This window comes from Theropithecus gelada, chromosome 18, assembly GCF_003255815.1.
Source record: "Theropithecus gelada isolate Dixy chromosome 18, Tgel_1.0, whole genome shotgun sequence".
NCBI classification, from domain to species: domain Eukaryota; kingdom Metazoa; phylum Chordata; class Mammalia; order Primates; family Cercopithecidae; genus Theropithecus; species Theropithecus gelada.
In genome coordinates, this window is record NC_037686.1 from 46184130 (window position 1) to 46205789 (window position 21660).

A 21660-nucleotide genomic window follows, 5' to 3' on the forward strand; every position below is an offset into this window, starting at 1 on the left:
CTTATTTTTAATTAAAGATGGTAATTTATTGAACAATGAAATCCGTAATATATTGATTTAAGGACAAAAGTGAAGTTTTAGAATTATAAAAATACTTAAATATTATATATTTTCCATTTCATAATTGTTTTCCTTTCTCTGTGGCTTTGAAGTTTTTGACTGTTTTACAATGTTAATCACTAGGTAACTTGCCATATTTCTGGTTCTGTATTAAGTTCTACCCTTTATAATGCTGTTATTTTAAAGTTGGTTTTTAGCATTTGTCTGTAGCAATAGAAATTTTACTAAGTCTTTGTTCTTCCAGTAAGGTTTTTCTTTTCTCAGTAAGTCCCTAAGAAAACATTTGTTTGCCACTCTTACTATTTCCAGTGTTGAATTGTTCAAGCTGAAACAAAATTTGGTGAGAAACAATAGGGTCCTTTTCTGGTGAATATAGGTTCCTGCTTTAAGAATGTGGAAATCCATTCCTTTATATAACTGATATACACACAGATTAATTAAAATTGTGAGAAATAATTCACACATAACAAGTAGGTAACATGCATGAGTTTTGAATTTTTTAAAAAACCTTTAACTGTTTGACAAAATGCAGAACCCAAATTAGTACTTTCTTAGACCAGTTTAACCTTACGCCTCATTTTTGCTTTTCCAACCCTGACTTTAAAGGCATACTTGTATCTTTTTATTAGTGATAGTGAAGCTGTGCCACTAACCTTTTATACAAAAGAGTAAAGAAAGAAAAACTACAGAGATTAAGATGAAAACAGTTCTGCAGTTGTTGAACTAGATCACAGCATTGTAGGCAGAATAAAAAATGTTCATATCTGAGAATATTACTTTCACCATCTTTTCCCAAGGCCAGACCTCCTGGTGGAGCACAGTTAAAAGTAACATTCTGGGCCTTTGTAATCAGAGGGCTGTCTCTCCAGCTGGCAGTCTTTGTTTCAGTATATAATGCAAGACTGTGGAAAACAGTTGGCATAGAATATTTTCACCTAAAAAAAAAAAAAAGACATACAAAACTGGATTAATTGCAAAAAGAGAATACAGTAAAATACTATAGAACCGGACAAAGCTAGAAGAACCTTTAGAAGATATGTCTGAAAACAGGTTTCAAGAGTGAGCTTTTATACACTGCTCACTAATTTGCTTGATTACTGCCAACTCTTCTTAAAGTTAACACCTTTAAGTAAGGTATTTCTGGACTTCCTAGCCTTTTAGCAAGCTTGGAGGAACTAGCCATTAGCTAGTGATGTAAAAATATTTTGGGGACTGATGCCCTTAAAGGTAGCCTCATGCCCTTGAAAGTTCTTACCTTTTCTCTAGTGATATTAAGGAAAGAGTGAGTATGTGCCTAGTACTGAGGGTTTCCCTAGATGTGGGACTTTTCAGTGCTAAACCCAAGCAAGTCCCAGGCACACCTGAAGGAGCTGACCACCTTAGGTGTTCTCGTGATTTACCCTCACTTCCATATGTTGTCATAGTTGCTTCTAAACTCAGCTGCACTATGGCTGTCAACATTTCTGATACTTATTGGCACTTACTACTGTGAATGGAGCATGAGATTTATAACACAGGTAATCGCTGAAGGTACCAGCATGGTGGTGAGACTCACACTTCGTGATCCAGCAAAGGTAACTGATGTTTTAATGAAACAGAGAAGAGGCCAACTAGATAGTAAGTTCTTCTGAACCTATGTGTATATGTAAGTACAAATCATGTGTCCTTACGGGGTTAAACTTAATCTGAAATTTACATTTTTCATAGTAAAAGGAAACCAATTGTAGTTGCAGATTTCTTGTGAGGAAATACATGGCCTTTGATGCTCTGGCGTCTACTGCGTTTCCCAGTCTGTCCTGCTCAAGAAGCCAGAATGTGGTGGTGTATTTCTCCGTGAATGTTGTGTTGAAATGATTAAATGCATCAGCCAATGGCAAGTGAAGGAATTGGGTGTCCTGATGCAGACTGAGCAGTTTCTCTCAATTCTAGCCTCATACTCATAAGGTGCTTACCAGCTAGAACACTGAGCACATGAGGTGAGATTTTTTTCTCTGATGGCATTAATTTTGTAACGCAATATGATGGATGCAGACCCTGTTCCTTGTTTCCCTCTGATAGTCCTCAGTGGCTGCATCCTTGGTGCACTGTGATGGAGATATTAAATATGTTCTTTGTAAGCTTTTGTTCTATTATTGTCAAAAGTATAATGTGGTTCCTTTTTTATTTTTATTAAACAATGAGCTGAGGCTTTATTACAGCTGGTTTTCAAGTTAAGATTGTTGAATACTGCTGTCCTTCCCCCACCTACACCAAATATTTTAGTCTATTTAAAGTACAAAAAAAGTTCTGCTTAAGAAAACATTGCTGACATGTCCTGTGATTTCTGGTCAGTTTTTATATATATTTGTGTGCATCATCTGTATGTGCTTTCACTTTTTACCTTGTTTGCTCTTACCTGTGTTAACAGCCCTGTCACCGTTGAAAGGTGGACAGTTTTCCTAGCATTAAAAGAAAGCAAGCCATTTGAGTTATTTACCATGTTACTATGGGACTAATTTTTAATTGTTCAAATTTTTATTTAAACTGATCTTTTTTTATATGGGATTACATTTTGGTGTTCACTCCCTAAATTATATGGAAACCAAAAAAAGTGTGTTTCACATATGGACGTTATGATTTTAAGAGTGCATGTTTTTGTTTTTTTAATTTGGTGTTATGTAAAAGATTATCCTATCCCCCTGGCAGATAAATTTATACTACTTAATATTGCCCCATAACAGGCGCACACCACACACTGCACAGTGCTATTTATACATTTTTATTTATTTTAGAGTTTGCCTATGCCACATTAGTGCTCTAATACATAAGATCTATGCTGTAAACAAAAACATCTTCAGAGTTGAAATTTGCTAAAATATATTTTTAACAAAATAACATTTTTAAGGCTCCATTGAAAAATACTAGATAAGATATAATCTCATATAATCATATGAAATAATTTTAAAAATGAGAAATATTTAGGTCAGCCACTCTTCCTCTGTGCCTTGCAAGAATTCAGTTCTGTGGATGAATCAGTATTTTTCTGGTTAGCAGACTGTTTTCTGCAAACCATTTTAAACATGCTTTAGTATGCAACAAAAAGGGACCTCAAATGCTAAAATACACTATTCCGCATGGCATTGGATAGCCCTGGGACTGGTACAGTTTTATCAACACTTTTTTATTACGAGGAAACCCAAGAAGATTTACTATAATTGCTACCACCTGCTACTATATAAACAATCTAAAAGGGACCTCCCAACATTGAACAACAACACTGAGGGATGACTAGAGGAGATCCTTCTACATTGTCACCTCACCCTTGCATTGCCTGCCACTGCTTAGCTTGAAGTAGTGACACTGATCTGTATCAGGAGATTTTTCTAATGGCCCTAGCATCCATAATTCCACATGTTCATCAAGTGGCTGAAGAGTATGAGAGAAGTATTAAGGTCTGTGTTTGGGCTGTCTCCCCACTTGGCATATTTTTTCCCTCTTGAAAATAGATTGAAAGCCTCTTAGTGCAGGAAGCAGGCATATCAGTATCAAACTGATGTCATCCAATGCAATTATTGTAAGCTCCAGGTTTGTCTAAGTTTGGATGAAGAATGTGTTCATGAACATGTTTGCAATGTACAGTTATCTAGCTTCCCCTTTGACAGAGTCACCCTTTTCATCAAAATATACAGTAAGCCCAACCTAAAAATTACAAGTTTACAAATATAGGAATAGAAAAACCCAGAAAGCTAATTTGCACATAAAAATTATCTTCTGCTGCTATAAATGGGTATGGAAATATTTGTAGAATTGGTTTAACTGATTTTGTAAAACAAATGTCGTGCTATTTTGCCATAGTGAGACATGCAGTAATTCTTAAAATCACATTAATGAAAGGCAAGAACGTTGAATCAGACATAGCGGATAACAGGTTCAGTGATAAATGAACAATAAACTAAGCAAGCTCTTTAGGAAGCTACATGAGAACAACATGTATTACTGTGCCCCAGTCCAAGCTGCATGACTTTATTGGTTATAGAATAAATGGAATTTGAGATGGAGATTTGCCAGTTTTTACAGTCTGTCTTCAATAGTTTTGTTGGCTGCCTCTGCACCTTTCTAAGTGTTACGTGAAAATAAAATTACTTAAGTTCTAAAGTAGTTTAGGAAGGAGATGTGATGACAAGAAAAAGAAGTTAACTTCTGAACAGTTTGGTCCAGGAAGAAGATGGGCAGAGTACAGTTTAAGCCCCGGGTTGAAGAATACATTCGATTTGGAGAGATGGAGACCTTTGAAGAAGGTCAAAAGGAGATCTTGGAACAGAACTCTCACCTGTGTGTCTGGATATGCATGAAAACTGGACAGTATTATTGAGCTACTGCTTACATGGTGAGCAGAAAATTGATAACCACAAGCTGGGTAGGTTCTGCTATGAAGCCCACATACAATCACAAGGCCTAGATAGCTTGGAGTTAAAAGCCAAGGATAGCCATATAGTTTGGGTTCCATAGTTTACAGTGAGATTGTGCTACTGAGCAGTCATTTTGGGGGCAGTGGTTCTGAGATTACAAGCCGTAACCCAGCCAAGAATGGGCTACAAGTGGAATGAGGATGAGGAAGTTGCTGCATATACACCCTAGTGTGTGTGTGTGACTGTATGTGTGTGTGTGTGTATATGTGTATTAAGTGAAACGTAGTTAACTTTTTTGCTCACAGCCAAAGATTATTCATCTAGAGAAGCCATTGGAATTTTAGCAGAGTTTTGTGTGTATGTGGATTTTTCTGATAATTAGTAAATCAGAGGCCTTAACCACTGCCCAACAGCGATTCTCCATTGAGAGTACATATCATGAACTTAAGAAATTCATTTGCTCTGATTTTAAATCTTGTAAAGTTTTCCTTCATGAGAGGCCTTATCTCTAAACTATATTGTGGCAGTATCTGATCAAACTACTTAAAATATAAGTACCATGTAAATAAGGTTTTAATACAAACGATGACTCACTTCTAAATGGTTTGCTGTTTAAAAATGTGCTGCTGTGGGAAAAATGATTTTTTTTTTTTTTTTGAGACGGAGTCTTGCTCTGTTGCCCAGACTGGGGTGTAATGGCGCAATCTTGGCTCACTGCAGCCTCCTCCTCCCAGGTTCAAGTGATTCTCCTGCCTTAGCCTCCTGAGTAGCCAGGATTACAGGTGCACACCACCATGCCTTGGCTACTTTTTGTATGTTTAGTGGAGACGAGGTTTCACCATATTTGCCAGGCTGGTCTTGAACTCCTGATCTCAGGTAATTTGCCTGCCTCGGCCTTCCAAAGTGCTGGAATGACAGACGTGAACCATCGCGCTTGGCTGAAAAGTGAAAATTTAAGCCTAGCTTACCACCTGGAATAAAAATGTTTTATAGGAATGTCTAGGTTGCTCTTTTATATTGAAAAAAACATATCAGTGTGTGTTTTACCCAAGAACCATAAGTTACTTCTTTTAAATCATGTTAAATCAAAGTTTCAACTTTTAAATCATGAATAATAGCCTGTGTTATCACCACATTTAAAAATGTGTATCGTCAATCACAAACACATATTCTAAGGAATTGAATTTTATAGAGATAATTGAATGCTTTCATCTATGAAAGAATTAGTGGCCTGTAAACCACTGTGGATTCTTGCTATGCTTTGAAGTTGTTAATGGGGGAATTTGCTGCTGCAAGTTACTTAACACTTGTAGGCAAAGGGAAATTCAAATTTTTAATTCTAAAATGAAAACCACTGACAAAATTTTATACTCCAAAGGTATAGTTATTAGCTTAGTCATTATTTTCCTGTTCTTTATCGTTTCAGGATTCAGATGCTTAAATTTAACATAATTATTTGTTGGTAAAATATATAAAACATAAAAAGCTACATTTAGTAAACTAAATTTTAGGATTCGAAGTCTAACAATTTCTGTGTGACATGTCATATGGTGCAATTTTTATTTGCCAAAATGTCTACTTCATACTACCTATGCACTGCTTCCTGTTTTTATCTCTCTACACCTAACCCCCATAATTAAAGAAACCCCTAGAAAACTGCCTTCTTTTAGAATACCTAATTGATTCCTTTAAATATTTTTTTCAGAATCAAAATTGCAAAAGGGAGAGATATCTGAGAATCTGGCTTGTTTGTATTCTTTAAAAGATTGCATTTGATTGAAGGTGGGTGCGTTATTTTTTTAAAGCCACTCTTTCCACATTTGTTATGTGACCATTGTAAAGGTGGATGTACTTTTTTTCTAACCAATATTGCCACCAAGTAATAATGTCTTAATTCAAAATTTACATAGTGACTGGCTGGAGAGGGATATTGAACATAAATTTCACTTCAAGATTAAACTGGGAAATGGATGATTTACATGACTTTAGTCTCTTTAGTTGTCTGGGTATTTCTCGACTGGGAATAGCAATATCTTAAAGGCCATTTTTAACAAGAATACTAAGGATGGAACGCTTGAAGCAAACAGTCCTATATAGTCAGTTATCTTGGATAATGGAATGAAAACTCCATTGCCTACTTAGAACAAAAGTTTTTTGGATTTTAATGGCTGGACAGAATAACATTCTGCTAATTTTAATCCTTGGTCATTTCCGATGTAATGGAAAATGCAATTTGACTCAGAATCAGAGGCCTGGGGTTTGGACCCTGACTGTGCCAATTTATGTGACTTTAGATAAATCTTTTCATCAGTCTGCCTTAAAGTTCTTCATTTCCTCCAGTTTCCTAAAATGAGGAAGTTAGTTTTCAGGGTAGTTATGATAATTAAGTGAGAGCACTTGAGAGATCATTCAGCTCAAAGTGGGTACTCAATATTGGATGACTGAATCTGCACAGTCTACAGAATACCAGGCGAAGGTTACTCTGCTAATTAACAAATCTTTCTCTAAGAAAGTTTTCAAATAAGATGTCAAATTCAGAAATAACACATAAAACATACTGGAGCAATTGTTGCCACAAAAGTAACTTGTAGCAACCACAAAAACCCAGTGGTGTGCAGCAATAAAGAGTTTATGAATTAGATAAGTGATTTTGGTTAGGTGTCTCTGGAGCAGTTGTAGTCTTTCCTCGTTCATGAGGGAATTGGCCTCAACTGGAAGGACTTGGCATTTTTCCATGTGCCTCCTATCCTCCATTAAACAAGCATGTGTTTGTGGAGGTTGTAGAAGGCAATAACAACCAAGCCCAATCCCATAATTCCCTTTCATGTCTGCATGCTTCATGCTAACCAGCATTCACCAGAAACAAGCCACATGGCTAAACCCAGTGTGAGAAGGCACTACAGAGTTATTAGACCAAGGGAGAGAACACAGGAAGGGTGAAGAATTGGAGCCTTAAATGCAGTCAATCTACCACACCCTTGCTTTGTATTTAACAGGTTACTGTACTAGTTTGCCAGCAAATAATGGAAAATGTGGAGAAGCTGAAGAGTGCTCAAGCTGGGTCTTAATAAAATGGCCTATTTGGTTCTAAATGTTTTAACTCATAGAGGATTGAATAGAAGCCTAATCTAACATACATAAGGAAGACAAAAGCAAAGGAATGTGTTTTCTATCTAAAGGTTAAGCATTGTGGTTGCTCCTGGCCATTATCACATGACTGGAAGTTAACACTCTTAAGTCTGAGCCTATCCTGTCCAGCACTAGAAAGTAGAATCATTCAATTCAGGGAAACCGTTTTCTCTTAATGTGAACATTTACGTTAATGTCATTTCCAAAACCTTTCTTTGACTTCTTAAATGCAAAGATGCTATCTGCTTTACTTCATGCTGGCTGTTAGAAGCTTAGAGTGCTTTAGGAAGCTTCCCAGTACTGGTTTAGCAGTAATTTGGTTGACTGATCAAGGTATGTTTTAACTTTGACGCTGAAATTTTTAAAAAACAACAGTTATCTTGCCCGGAGAGTCAAGTTTCTGCTTCTATGGAGGTCAGGAAGTGAGCTTCTCTTTGGTGATGTGGCTGTGTTTGGTAGCCCTTGAAAGTGGAGTAGACATCAGTCCTCAGCTTTTGTGTGCCTTAGTCTGTTTTGTGTTACTGTAACAGGATATCTGAGGCAGGGTCACTTATGAAAAAAGCTCACAGTTCTACAGGCTGGGAAGTTCAAGGGCATGACCCTGGCTTCTGGCAAGGGCTTTGCTGCTGGTTCATAGCTTGATGGAGAAGGGCAAAGGGGAAGCAGAAGTGTAAACGACCCACTTTTTAACAACAACCAAACAAGTCTCTTTTTAACAGCCCACTCATGGGGACTAATCTAGTCTTGAGAGAGTGAGAACTCATTGCAAGAGCAGCACCAAGCCATTCATGAGGTATCTGCCTCTGTGAACCAAACATCTCCCACTAGGCCCCAGCTCTCAACCACCACCACAATGAAGATAAAATCTCATGATGCATTTGAGGGACAGTTTGGGAGACAGACCATAGCAGTGCTCAATATTTCTACCCAAATGTTCAGGTAACTTAATTTATTTTTCCTTGAATATATGTTTAAATGGGCTTCCCTTCCCTGCACTCATCTTGAATGGTCCCACAACAACTTTTGATTATCACGTTCCTGTAAATACACAAAAATATTTTGTGGTCTTTTACTGGCAGCACAGTGGATGGGACTTTAAAAAATCACCCAGATTCCAACAACCAGAGAAAATGACTGTTTGGTGTATATTTTTTCCAGTCTTTATTTTGATATCTGTGTATGTTCAATGGAAAATGTTTGAAGCTTCACTCAGCACATTCCATTAGAGAAAGCTACTAAAATCATAAGGAAAATCTAAAATGCAGTAAGCCAGTCAGCAAGCCATAATGGGCATATGAAAACAAAGTTTTTTACCATGATTTGTGGACCACAGAAGATCTGTGTTATTGGTCTATTTAAGTTTGGTGTTTGAAATTAAATATAAAAATTTTAGACATACTTTTTGTGTGATTTTAAAAAATGTATACTGTCTATATTAAAAAGTGAGTGTACTGTAATTAGTGTGTTTGGAAGCAGATGTTCCCAAATAAAAGTATACAGTAGAACCAAAGAATTTTATTGATCAGCTAGCATTTAGTTTTCAGGTGTAATAACTGTCAACCTAAATAACAGAGGCTTTCTAAAAGAAAATGATGTTAATTTGGGAATAGGGCATTGTGAAGTCAGTATGCATGCTGTAGTAAACTGTGTGTATTCGGGAAGGTAAAGGAAGACAGGTTTTTAAAGGACAGATAAAGATTATGTAATTCTCTTGAAATAATAGTTCTTGGCTACAAGGATTAATAACAAGGATGCTGCCAGTTTGGGATTGGACAATGAGCTTCTAGGCAGGTGTCGCAAAAGTATTTTCTGTGTAAGGTTGGGAATAGTGTTCGTGCAAGCTGGCATGGTTTCTTCTGGGTCTTTGAGGTAGTGTGTAAGAACCCTCTTTTCATGGACTTTCCTGGCTCCATTTGTCAGGGCTTTTGGAAACATGACTCCGTTTTGATTCTAATAGCTTTCACCTTTCCCTCTCTTGATCAATGTATTTTTCCAAAAGTATCTATGATCAGTCATCTTGTAGTTAGGCTTTGGTTGTCCCTTGCTGACAGAATAGACCTTTCCCAGATTATTGGTCTGGTCCTGCATCCTGCATTGGCAGGAGTGATTGGCAACTAAAAGTCAGTGTTAAAACCCTTTTAGCCACCTTTGAGTGCAGGGAGGTTTGAAGGGAGTGGCACTCAGGCTAAGTCCACCTGGAGTCTATTATTAAGTTTTTAAATTTTTTTCCTTAGTCCCTCGTTGTCCCCTCAGAGTGCTGGGCTCTAGCATTATCTGTTAGGAATTGTACTTCTTTCTGCAAAAAATTTGACAAATAACAGATAAAAAGTTTAAAAAGGAAATATACAAAGTAAAATTAATAGTAATGTAACAATCCCAGTTTGCATAATGGTTTTGAGCCCTGAATCTAGGCTTAAAGGCAACCAATTGAATAAATCAAATTATAATACAATTCTTGCTCTGATGTCTTGGGGAAAATGTCTACAGCCTGAAATCATCAACTTTTTGTCCTGGTTTGCAGTTTGAATGTCTCTAGCTGTGGCATTGGTTGGTGTGGTGAACTTTTGTGTGACCCATACATTACCATGAGACTTGCTCCTTTAAAAATTCATCACATCTTAGCTTATAGGCCTCAGAGCATGGGAATAGTTTGTTTGTTTTTTTTTTCTTAGAGAGTTATAGCCAAATGTTGAAGGAAATTAGGAGGGTTCAGGAGCAAATCCGGTCTGCAGGTGGATAACAGGAGTTTCAAAACAGAGTACAGAGCTGCGATCTAATAACAGGTACATATAGCTTCCTTCAGAAACATAAAATTATCCAGATTTTTACCAAAGATATTCAGAATAAAACAGATTTGTAAAATTTATCAGATTTTGTCTGCAAGAATAGTAGTATGGTCACAGTAATCTCAGATTTAAAAACCTCCTTGAGGCTAGGAAGCTAAATCAAGGTAGACTTAGATTTTACCTATAGTTTTAAGGTTCCTGGGCCTGCCAGGAGATGACAGTTTTTAATTCAGTGTAATGCTGAGAACATTGAAGCCAGGCATTCTACAGATTCTCAAATACGACATTTCAGTCAAAGTCTTGGTAATACAACCAGTGTTTCCAATTGTATTCTGTTATAATGAGAGCAGATTTTTATTTAACTTAAGCAAATCATATTGCCTTAAGAATACTCAGAAATAGGCTGGGCACAGTGGCTCATGCCTGTAATCCCAGCTCTTTGGGAGGCCAAGATGGGTGGATCACCTGAGGTCAGGAGTTTGAAACCAGCCTGGCCAACATGGTGAAACCTCCCCGCCCAGCCACCGTATCTACTAAAAAATACAAAAATTAGCTGGGCGTGGTGGTGCATGCCTGTAGTCCCAGCTACTTGGGAGGCTGAGGCAGGAGAATTGCTTGAACCCTGGAGGCAGAAGTTGCATTGAGCCAACATCGTGCCATTGCACTCCAGCCAGGACAACAGAGCAAGACTCTGTCTCAAAAACAAAAACAAATGAATACTCAGTTTCCAAACTGGAGGAATCAAGAAGAAAGGAAAAGCAAATATTTCCACCTTTGTTCACAAAAGTATTCCAAATTGCTGTAAACTATAGATACCATGAGATAATTTCCTTTAATATGAAAAACAAAACATTTAAGTAAAAAACCAATAATGCTTCACATAAAAGTTACAAACATCTTCAGTTACTCAGTCTCATGTAACTTTTTTGTTGTGGTTGATCTTAATTAGTAGTTACATGGACCCATTCAAGTTCTGAAAAAATATTTAGTCCATTGGCATTAAAGTTATTAGTAACCTGTATTTAAAATGTGCTAGCATCTTTTTCATGAATCTGATTGCAAATACTTTTAGAGAAAAAGCAATAACTGGGAATGACAAAAACTTAGAATAACCATGATTAAAAATCTGATGAGAGTTTACCATAACCAAAAATAGACAAGTAGTTTTGGTTATTTTTGTGGCAAGCAGCATAATCAGAATTATGACTGATGACATTTCTAACGGCATTATACAATTTTGGAATACTCATATCAATAACATACTCATAAATGTAACTGTGTCTAGTATTACATCATTAGACAATGCTTTTCATACAATTTAATACATCAAACAAGCCTAATTAGCTAACTTCTCTACCAGATGGCATACACATACTCTGGGGCTTTCCAGAGGCCCGAGGGGAAAACTCCAAAGGTAATTTTAAGTCAAAAACACCTAATTTAGAACTTGATCCTAGAGAAGGCTGTCAAAGATGTCAAAGGGTTCAAAACAGAATCACAGGTCACTGTAAAATATTTAACAAAAACAATAATCAAAAGACCAGAAGCAGTACAGAAAATTACATACATTTAAAAACCTTCATCTTTTCAAAGCTTCATTTTTCCTAAGCAAAAAAAAAAAAAAAAAAACTGAAACACAAGAATTTATCTTGATAGAACATAAAATCTTTCTTAGGCCAGTTACCAAAATGGTAAAGAAAAACCTCTTGCAGTGTGACTGCCTTTCCTTACGGGAAGCCTATTTGGATATTCTGAAAGTTGAATCTGATGAAAAGGTACTTGAATTTAATCAGACACAGGAAGAGTATTTCCAAGGTTATGAGTGTATGCCTTATTATAGAGGAATGTAAAGAAAGCTAGTATGTTGAGTAGAATACATGGCTCTTGGAAATATTACGAGAAATGTCCTGGTTGCGTGGAACAATTCAAACAACAAGAAAAGCCAAGAACTCAGAATCAAGTTATACGGGAGGAAAACATTGCTTTTCTAGGCCTTCTACAGAACATTTCAGTATCAATTCGTAACAGCAAGAGTTAGAACCAGAGGAAAAAAAGGTTACAGGAGCTAATGAAAAAGTTGAGTTATCACCCCCGCCAAACAAAAAGATGTACCTTCTTAAGGGGAGAAAAAGCTGAAGGCAATGATGTGTGACTTGCAAATAAGGTGCAGCAAGATACAGCAAAGGTTGAACTTGTAAGATATAAATCAAGATCTTCAAGAAGAAAACTCTACCTCAAGAAATGAAATGACCATTTTAAATGAAAAAAGACAGCCTTTCTAACCTGAATCCAGGGGAAATTAAACGGATCTCAGAAGGAAATATGGCAGAAATTAAAACTACGGTTTAGAAGATGGCTGATTTTAGAATTAAAAATTAAAACCTCGGCCAGGCGCAGTGGCTCACCCTGTAATCCCAGCACTTTGGGAGGCCAAAGCGGGCGGATCACGAGGTCAGGAGAGCAAGACCATCCTGGCTAACACGGTGAAACCCTGTCTCTACTAAAAGTACAGAAAATTAGCCCGGCGTGGTGGCAGGCGCCTGTAGTCCCAGCTACTTGGGAGGTTGAGCCTAAAGAATGGCGCTGCACTCCAGCCTGTGTAACAGTGCAAGACTCCGTCTCAAAAAAAAAAAAAAATTAAAACCTCTTTCAATCTTATTAAGACCAGATCCTTAAAAAGAACCTTGTTCTAACATTGGGGACCGAATTTTTAGTATTTGTGTGTGTGTGTGTGTGTGTGTGTGTGTATAATGTGCATGTATAGCATTTACACTATAGTGTATATACAAATACATAGCATATGTATAGAATATACTGTGTTATTGTATGTATACATATGTGTAAATATATATGTAAGCTCAATATCTTATGATTGCATTCTAACCTATAGCCAACTAAATTACACACAAAACTCCTTTCATAAATATGTCCTTCATGAACCTTTCGTGACCTGCACAGACCTTCAGTGACATGCTTAAACGTTCTGCTTTGTTTTATACTTCCCCTTAAACAACTGGTCATCCTGCTTTAGGACAAAAATTTACTGTGCAAGACTCATACAGAATTATTCTGTTAACTTTGTAACCTTCCTTACCAAAGGTACATTCTCACACCCATTAACTTCCTTCATATTTCTCTTCTTCTCCTATTTAGTGGTTCCTTTCTATCTTGTTTCCATATTTGAAACAACCTCTAATAAACTCTGAATTTAAACAACTATTTTTTCCCAATAAAAAACAATTTTTATACCTTATAACTTTTTTCATCAAAACATATCTTTTTTAGTACACTTTATATATGGAATTCTTTATTTTCCAATTTTAACTCTTATTAACCTTAATTTTTAGTGAAAACCTAGGAAGCAAAATTTTGAACTGTTATATCAGCATTTTATAGATGAGAACCATTTTATAATTTTTAGAAACATGTTTCCTTATAACCTTGTGTATTAATAGACCCAAATATATTTAGTCTTTCTATAATTTAGGAAGCCAAGAACAAACTAATATTTTCAACAATTTATGTATTGGTTTTTATTTTATTTGGAAATGATCCATTTAATGAATATTAATTTATAAGATTTCAAATACATGAAAAGTTCATTAACATCCTATTTTTAAAAACATTCTTTTGGTTTGTTTTTTAGAGACAAGGTCTTGCTGTATTAGGCTGGAGTTCAGTGACTATTCACAGGCACAATTGTACACACTCCATCCTCAAACTCAATCCTCTGCCTCCGTTTCCTGAGTATCTGGAACTATAGATACATACCACCGTGTCTCACCCTTGCTTATCCCATGTATACCCATCCAATTCATTTTTAACAGTTATTCTTAGATTACTTATAAAAACTGAGATACTAGACATAACTAATCATTTCAAGTGATTTTCCTGTTAACCATTTTTATTACCTGTGAATATCATGTGTTCAATTAAGAACCATAAAAATGAAATACATGGGTATTTTGCCAGTAACTCAGAGAATACAGCTGTTTTCATTAAATCAGTAATACTAAATTAGTCCAGCTTACAGTTACACAAAGATCATTCTGTTTTTAAGTTGAGTTTATAGTTTTATGACCTTAAAATGTCTAACAGAGACAAATATAAAACTGAGTAGTATATTAATTCAGGCAAAAATTTTAAAGACACTTATTTTTGATTTACCAATTATTTTAAAACCAGCTTATCAAATGTTTACTTAAGTTATATGAACTAAAAGGCATTTGTGTTAATTACTATATATTTTATATTAGCCCTCATTTATCTGAGCCAACATGAATAGAATTCCTTGGATTTGTGGCCAACTATACCAGATTTTACTATGTAGACACAACATACAACATAATATATGTACATATGTGTAAACACACCTAAACATACACATACACAAACATAGCTTTTATTTTAGAATTTTAGTCATACGATAGTAATACAGACTTGCTGGTTTATAAAAGACAGTTATTGGATTCAAATTGTATTTCTGAGAAAATGGGACCTGCTCAACTGGGTCAACTTATAGAATAGGTAATCTTATGATGGCTGTGAACCAAAAGTTTCAGTAAATAGCAGTTTGGATTTTTTAAAAACCTCTCATCCCACCTCCCCAACCCCTTTTTTCCCTTTTTTCAGTTTCAAATAAGTTTAATGTTAAATATTTAAATGCTTACATTTTTAGCTAGGACTAGCTGAATTGTATAAGAAAAAACAATCTCCAAGTGGCCTTGAATTTTTAGTAATGAATTTTTTATTTGCCATTCTGGTTTTTTTGACTAGTCAGTGCGGGCAGGGAAGCGTTTTAGCAGTTGTGGATGGGGGGTTTTGTTTTGTTTTTTTTGGCCTTTGCATAGCAGGCAAACAATTTTTTTTTTTTTTTTTTTGGAGACGGAGTCTCGCTTTGTCGCCCAGGCTGGAGTGCAGTGGCCGGATCTCAGCTCACTGGAAGCTCCGCCTCCTGGGCTTACGCCATTCTCCTGCCTCAGCCTCCCGAGTAGCTGGGACTACAGGTGCCCGCCACCTCGCCCGGCTAGTTTTTTTGTATTTTTTAGTAGAGACGGGGTTTCACTGTGTTAGCCGGGATGGTCTCCTGACCTCGTGACCCGCCCGTCTCGGCCTCCCAAAGTGCTGGGATTACAGGCTTGAGCCACCGCGCCCGGCCAGCAGGCAAACAATTTTTATGCTAGACCAGAGATACCTTGTATTATTGCCCTGAGCTCAAGATTTTGAACTGGTTGAGAGCCTAATTTTTATAAATATTTATCTAGTTCTTCTAGGCTATTAATCCTTTAATTAACTGTTCCATCACCCTAAGCAGTTATTAAGAAAACCTGAATTTACATTAAAAGGGATACTTGGAGCTGTTGTAATTTGTAAAGCCATTAATTTGAAGGCCCTTTAAGACCTTTTTTTTTCTTTTTTTGGTCTTGGCTGGAATGCTGTAAGGAATGAGTTTTATCTCAACACCTGCAGAAACTTCAGCAGATTTAAAGTAGGCAGAAAATAAAAACAAAACAGAGAACTTAGAAGATTCTACATGTCAACTCTATAGCTGTAGTCTCTGGGTACTAAGAATAAACAAGCTTGGGGAGTTTAATCTCTATAATGGTCATTGATCCAAAAACATGCATGAGAAAAGCCACATAGCTGATCTGAAGTCCCAGAAAAGCGGGCATGCCTTAATGTTTGAGAATTTCCATTTTGTTTCTTCTCAATCTCTTAAGAGCAAAGAAAATTCTATAAATCCTGACAGAGAAGTCAGGTGTTTGGACTTGTGTTTTAGTTGGTGGCAAGTGCCCTAGTGACTTTTAACGAGCCATCCTGTACCCAAAATTTAGAATGTTTATTTTCACTTCTGGGAGATGCTCAGAAATGGGAAAAGAGCCAAATCATTTACAGGTGCATGTTACCAAAACAAAACCAAAATCAGTGTTCCCAAAAGTTTTAACCCAGTCATGCAGATTAAAAAATAAATAAATAACACAGAAGAACCCAAAGTAAATTCACCAGAAAAGGCATGCCTCAGAATCCAGAGTACTCAGCCAGGCGTGGTGGCCAACGCCTGTAATCCCAGCACTTTGGGAGGCCGAGGCAGGATGATCTCTTGTGCCCACGAGTTCAAGACCAGCCTCAGCAGCATGGTGAGACGCTGTCTCTAAAACAATTTTTTTTTTTTTAATCCAGAGTACTCAAACCAGAGGGACACTTGTCTTTATATCAAAAAGGACTTGCCAGGAAAGACAAAAAGTCTTTTGTCATGCCAGGAGGGATGTAAAGTCCTCTATGAAAGTGGTCTTAGAACCAAGACAACTCCAAAGTCAAGTCAAAACGCCTCTGCCAAAAGTGGGAGCCTCCGCCTGAGAGATGACTCACCAGGGCAGAACAGATAAGCTATGTAAGTAGAGAGCCCAAAGGGCTCCTGTGAGTACTGCATACTGGTTCTGAGATCACCAGTTCCCTCTGAAATGTGTCCTACTTCAGGTCCTACTGCTGAACACCATTTATGTCAACACAGAGAGGCTCTCTAAAAGAAAACTCTATTTGGGAATATAGCATTGCAGTAGAAATACGCATGTCATGGGCTGTGTGCGGTGGCTCACGCCTGTAATCCCAGTGCTTTGGGAGGCTGAGGCAAGCCGATCATGAGGTCAGGAGTTAGAGACCCAGCCTGGCCAACATAGTGGAACCTCCTCTCTACTAAAAATACAAAAAATTAGATGGGTGTGGTGGTGGTTGCCTGTAATCCCAGCTACTTGGGAGACTGAGGCAGGAGACTCACTTGAACCTGGGAGGTGGAGGTTGCAGTGAGCCAAGATGTGCCACTGCACCCCAGCCCAGGCAACAGTGCAAAACTCCGTCTCAAAAAAAAAAAAAAAAAAAGACCCATGTTGTGATAAACTATGTGTATATTCAGGGAAGTAAAGGAAGACAAAGAGTTCAAAGAAAAATGAGGGTTGCATAATTGTTTTGAGATAATTGTCCTTGGTTACAAAGATCAATAGCAAGGGTGGTGCCAGTCTGAAGTTGGATAGGCAGTGCCTAGGGAAAAGTATTTTCTGGGTAATCTTTGTGAAAAGTTGCAGTTTCTGCAACCCAAGTTACTTTATTTTCCCAAAAACTTTCACAGTACATAGAAAATATATTGGACATGTATTAAATGTGACAAATTAATCAGCAGTATTACATTAAAATATGTTATTACTTGTTAATGTTTTTAATAAGTTGTTTAGGCAGTTAGACTCTATCTTTTCTCATTTTCCAATTTATAAGTGTATTATCCAAAAGTGTTAGTTTTAGGGTGACCACTGTATATTTTGGTATTTTTTAAAGCTACCCAATTGTGTATAATTTATAAAGAACTTTTTTTCATAAGACCTAAAACTTCTGAACAATACATAGGTGCAAATAAATAAATTCCTTTTTATCTCAAACTCATTTCCACTGCATCCCTGAAGAAAGCCTTTTGTTACTGTTGTCTTGACTAAATGTGGCATGGGAGCTAACATTTTCAAGGGAAGCTGATCTTATCTCCGGGCTCTAGAAGCCAAGACATGAGGTATGTCTTTACCATCTCTTAGGTGACTCTCCAGAACTTTCATTCTCAACCTCCTCCCTCACTGCCAGTTTTTCCTCAGCTTCTTAGCCAAATGGCAGAGGAAAAATGGTCTCTTATGTCGGGACTAAGCCGTGTGCTCTGAGCCCTGGGTAAGTCTGCAAGGCTTCTCTAGAACTCATATGTATGTCAATTATTCCTCCTCTGAAAATTTAAACTCTGGCACCTACATGGGCTCAGTAAATCCTCCTCTGTTAAGACAACAGGAAACAGGAAAATTGAGACAACGTCCTTGCAACCCCCATAACTACTTTCTATCCCTGCTATTCACAGCCAAGTGTGTCGAGACCAGTTCACACAAACCATGTTGATTTTCAGTTTCACTCCCTCCTTACTGAATCACCCCTCCATTTGCTGCAATTGCCCCTGGGTGCTGTACTCAGACTTGGAGGAAGTACTGTCTTATTCAAGGCCAGTTTTTGTACTGGTGGTTAAATAAGTGGTTTCCAAATTGTAGTCACAAGGAGAGCTTCTAAAATGCAGATTCCCTGGTCTCAATTATGGGATTCTGATATAGCAGGTCTGAAATTAGAGCATTGGGATCTGCATTTTCAGAAAACCCAAAGTGATTATCAGCCAGGACTTAAACCTCTGCTTTAGACCACATTCCCTGTGAGCTTTCAGATTTTCTATCAATGTTCTTCCCTCTTCCCAGCTCCCACACATTAAAACTCGGATCATACATAAGTTACAGTTCCTTCATTTCACATCAATTTCTCATGCATCCCATCTGGTTTTGGGAGGGTGTGGGAAGAGGTGGATGGCCTTAAACTTGCCAATCAAAGATAACATTCTCTTTCGATTCAAATCGCCTATCTCAGGCTTAAAACCATCTCTTTGGATAAATGCTCAGCTTTTCAAAGGTTCTTCCTATCTTCCTCATGATGGCATCTAGTGGGTGAGGAGAACAGTCATCTCCAGGTGACATAGGAAACAGTTTCTCTAATGCATGTGCTGAGGTGCTTGACAATCCTGCTGGTGCTCATCCTGCCATCTTTGTTGGATGTCACTGAATCTACTGGTTAATGTAAGTGAGTCCCTGACTTTTATTAACATGCTGTCATGCCCTTCTGCTGACCACAACTCTGCCATTGCCTTTGGTCTCAAGGTCTCTACCTTAAATAGCTTCCATCTCCCAACTATGGGACTATTAATCTGCTGGGCTTTGGAGTGGTTGGGAAGGGACGATGTTGAAACTTTGGGATGTACTGAATATCTTGCTCAAGCTTTGGGAAGCCAACATTTTCTCAGACTGACTAGACACCTCCTTCCACTAATGCTGAGCTAGTGCTCCTGTGCCATACTGGGTAAGCCTCTAAGTCATGAGTAGACTTTTCTGAGTGGCTTGCAGTCTTCCCCAGGCTATGCCAGGGAAGTAGTTGACTAACCCTGCTGCTCTAAGACTCGCATACCCATCCCTCAGTTTCTGTTTATTTCCCAACGGGGCAATTGTAATCTCAATCAATCTCTCTCTCTCTCTTTACTATCTCCTCTTCCTTTCTGAATCTTTCTCTCCCTGCCCTGGGAGTCATTCCACTTCCTACCTAATGAAGAGACTCTTCTCACATCATATTATGAGTTTCTCTTATCCATGGCTTAGAGTAAAACTCATGTTCAATTGTCCAAGCTTTGCTTTTAGTATGTGAATGGAGCTCTTAGAATATAGAACTCCCTTTTCATTCTCAGTAAAGCTTGACTTTGAAGACTACTTGTCATCTTCCTAGAGATGCCAAAGAATAATCAAAATAATAAAAGGCAGGCCCTGAGGGTCACAGCTGAGTAGCGACTGTGCTGTTAACTCTAGTACACACCCTCTCCTTTCCTGTGGCTGTCAGGCTTCAGGGCTTACCTTTATTGGAAAGACAGCAGGGGGGCATATATGAAGAAAATTGAATCTTTAACATTGTCAAAGTCTTGACCCAACAGAGACATTCTTGCCCCAAGTCTCTTTCTGGCTTCAGTGCCTTTGCCTATTCTCATCCTAAGTACCTTGAATATCCTTCTCTTGATGCCCTGATATTAAACTGTTTATTCCTCAAAGCCAAGTTCAGGTTATCACCTCCACCACAGACTTTTCCTTCCCTCCCCAAACTGCATTGCCCCTTCTCATCACTCCCTTTGTAATTTGTTTATACTGGTAAGAGAGCATTCATCATATTACAATTAGGCCTATCTATGTCTAACTTTCTTTTTAAATTCTGAGCTCCGTTCTGCCTTGGAAATCAATCTGGCTTTTGCTCTGCGCTTCCAAATGTATCAACACCCAGGTTTCCAGCCTGATGAACATAGCAAGACCCCATCTCTCAAAACAAACAAACAAAAAAGGGTGGGGCCAGGTGCAGTGGCTCACGCCTGTAATCCCAGCACTTTGGGAGGCCGAGGCAGGTGGATCATGAGATCAGGAGTTTGAGACCAGTCTGGCCAACATAGTGAAACCCCGTCTCTACTAAAAATGCAAAAAGTTAGCCGGGTATGGTGGCAGGCGCCTGTAATCCCAGTTACTTGGGAGGCTGAGGCAGGAGAATCCCATGAAACCGGGAGGCGGAGGTTGCAGTGAGCCAAGATCACACCACTGCATTCCAGCCTGGGTGACAGTGCAAGACTCCGTCTAAAAAAAAAAAAAAATTAGCTGGGCATGGTGGCAGGCAACTGTAGTCCTAGCTACTTGAGAGGCTGAGGTGGGAGGATTGCTTGAGTCCAGGAAGTCGAGGCTTCAGTGAGCTGTGATTGTGCTACTGCACTCTAGCCTGGATGACAGAGTGAGATCCTGTCTAAAAATAAAATAAGGACCCAGCTTATTTTATTTATTATTTATTTTTATTATTTAGTTATTTTTGAGACCAAGTTTTACTCTCATCACCCAGGCAATGGCAAGAGTGCAATGGCGCAATCTTGGCTCACTGCAACCTCTGCCTCCTGGGTTCAAGCAATTCTTCTACCTCAGCTTCCCTAGTAGCTGGGATTGCAGGTGCCCGCCACTACACTGGCTAATTTTTGTATTTTTGGTAGAGACGGGGTTTCACCATGTTGGCCAGGCTGGTCTTGAACTCCTGACCTCAGGTGGTCCACCTGCCTTGGTCTCCCAAACTGCTGGGATTACAGGTGTGCATCACCGTGCCTGGCCAGAACCCAGTTTAAATTCCATCCTCTCTGCAAAGTCTTCCTTAACCACCCCTGTTGAAAGTTACGCCTGCTTGCCACAGCAAGTGGTACTTGGATGTTCATGAGATACATGCACAAGGCTCCTTTGGGGGTCCTGGGAAGACAGTGACACGGACACTCACGAAAGAAACCTTGGAATAGCGAGTGTGTGTGCTACAAAATGTGCTTTAGATTTGATTACCACCACTTAGGTTATGACCTCTGATACGGTTTGGGTCTCCGTCCCCACCCAAATCTCATCTTGAATTGTAATCCCTATGTGTTGAGGGAGGGAAGTAATTGTATTATGGGGGTGGTTCTCCCATGTTGTTCTCGTGATAGTCAATTCTCACAGGATCTGATGGTTTTATCAATGGTAGTTTTTCCTGTACTTTCACACGCTCACACTCTCTCCTGCCACCTTGTGAGGAAGGTGCCTGCTTCCCCTTCTGCCATAATTAAGTTTCCTGAGGCCTCCCCAGCTGTATTAGTCTGTTCTCACGTGGCTAATAAAGAGATACCTGAGACTGGGTAATTTATAAAAGAA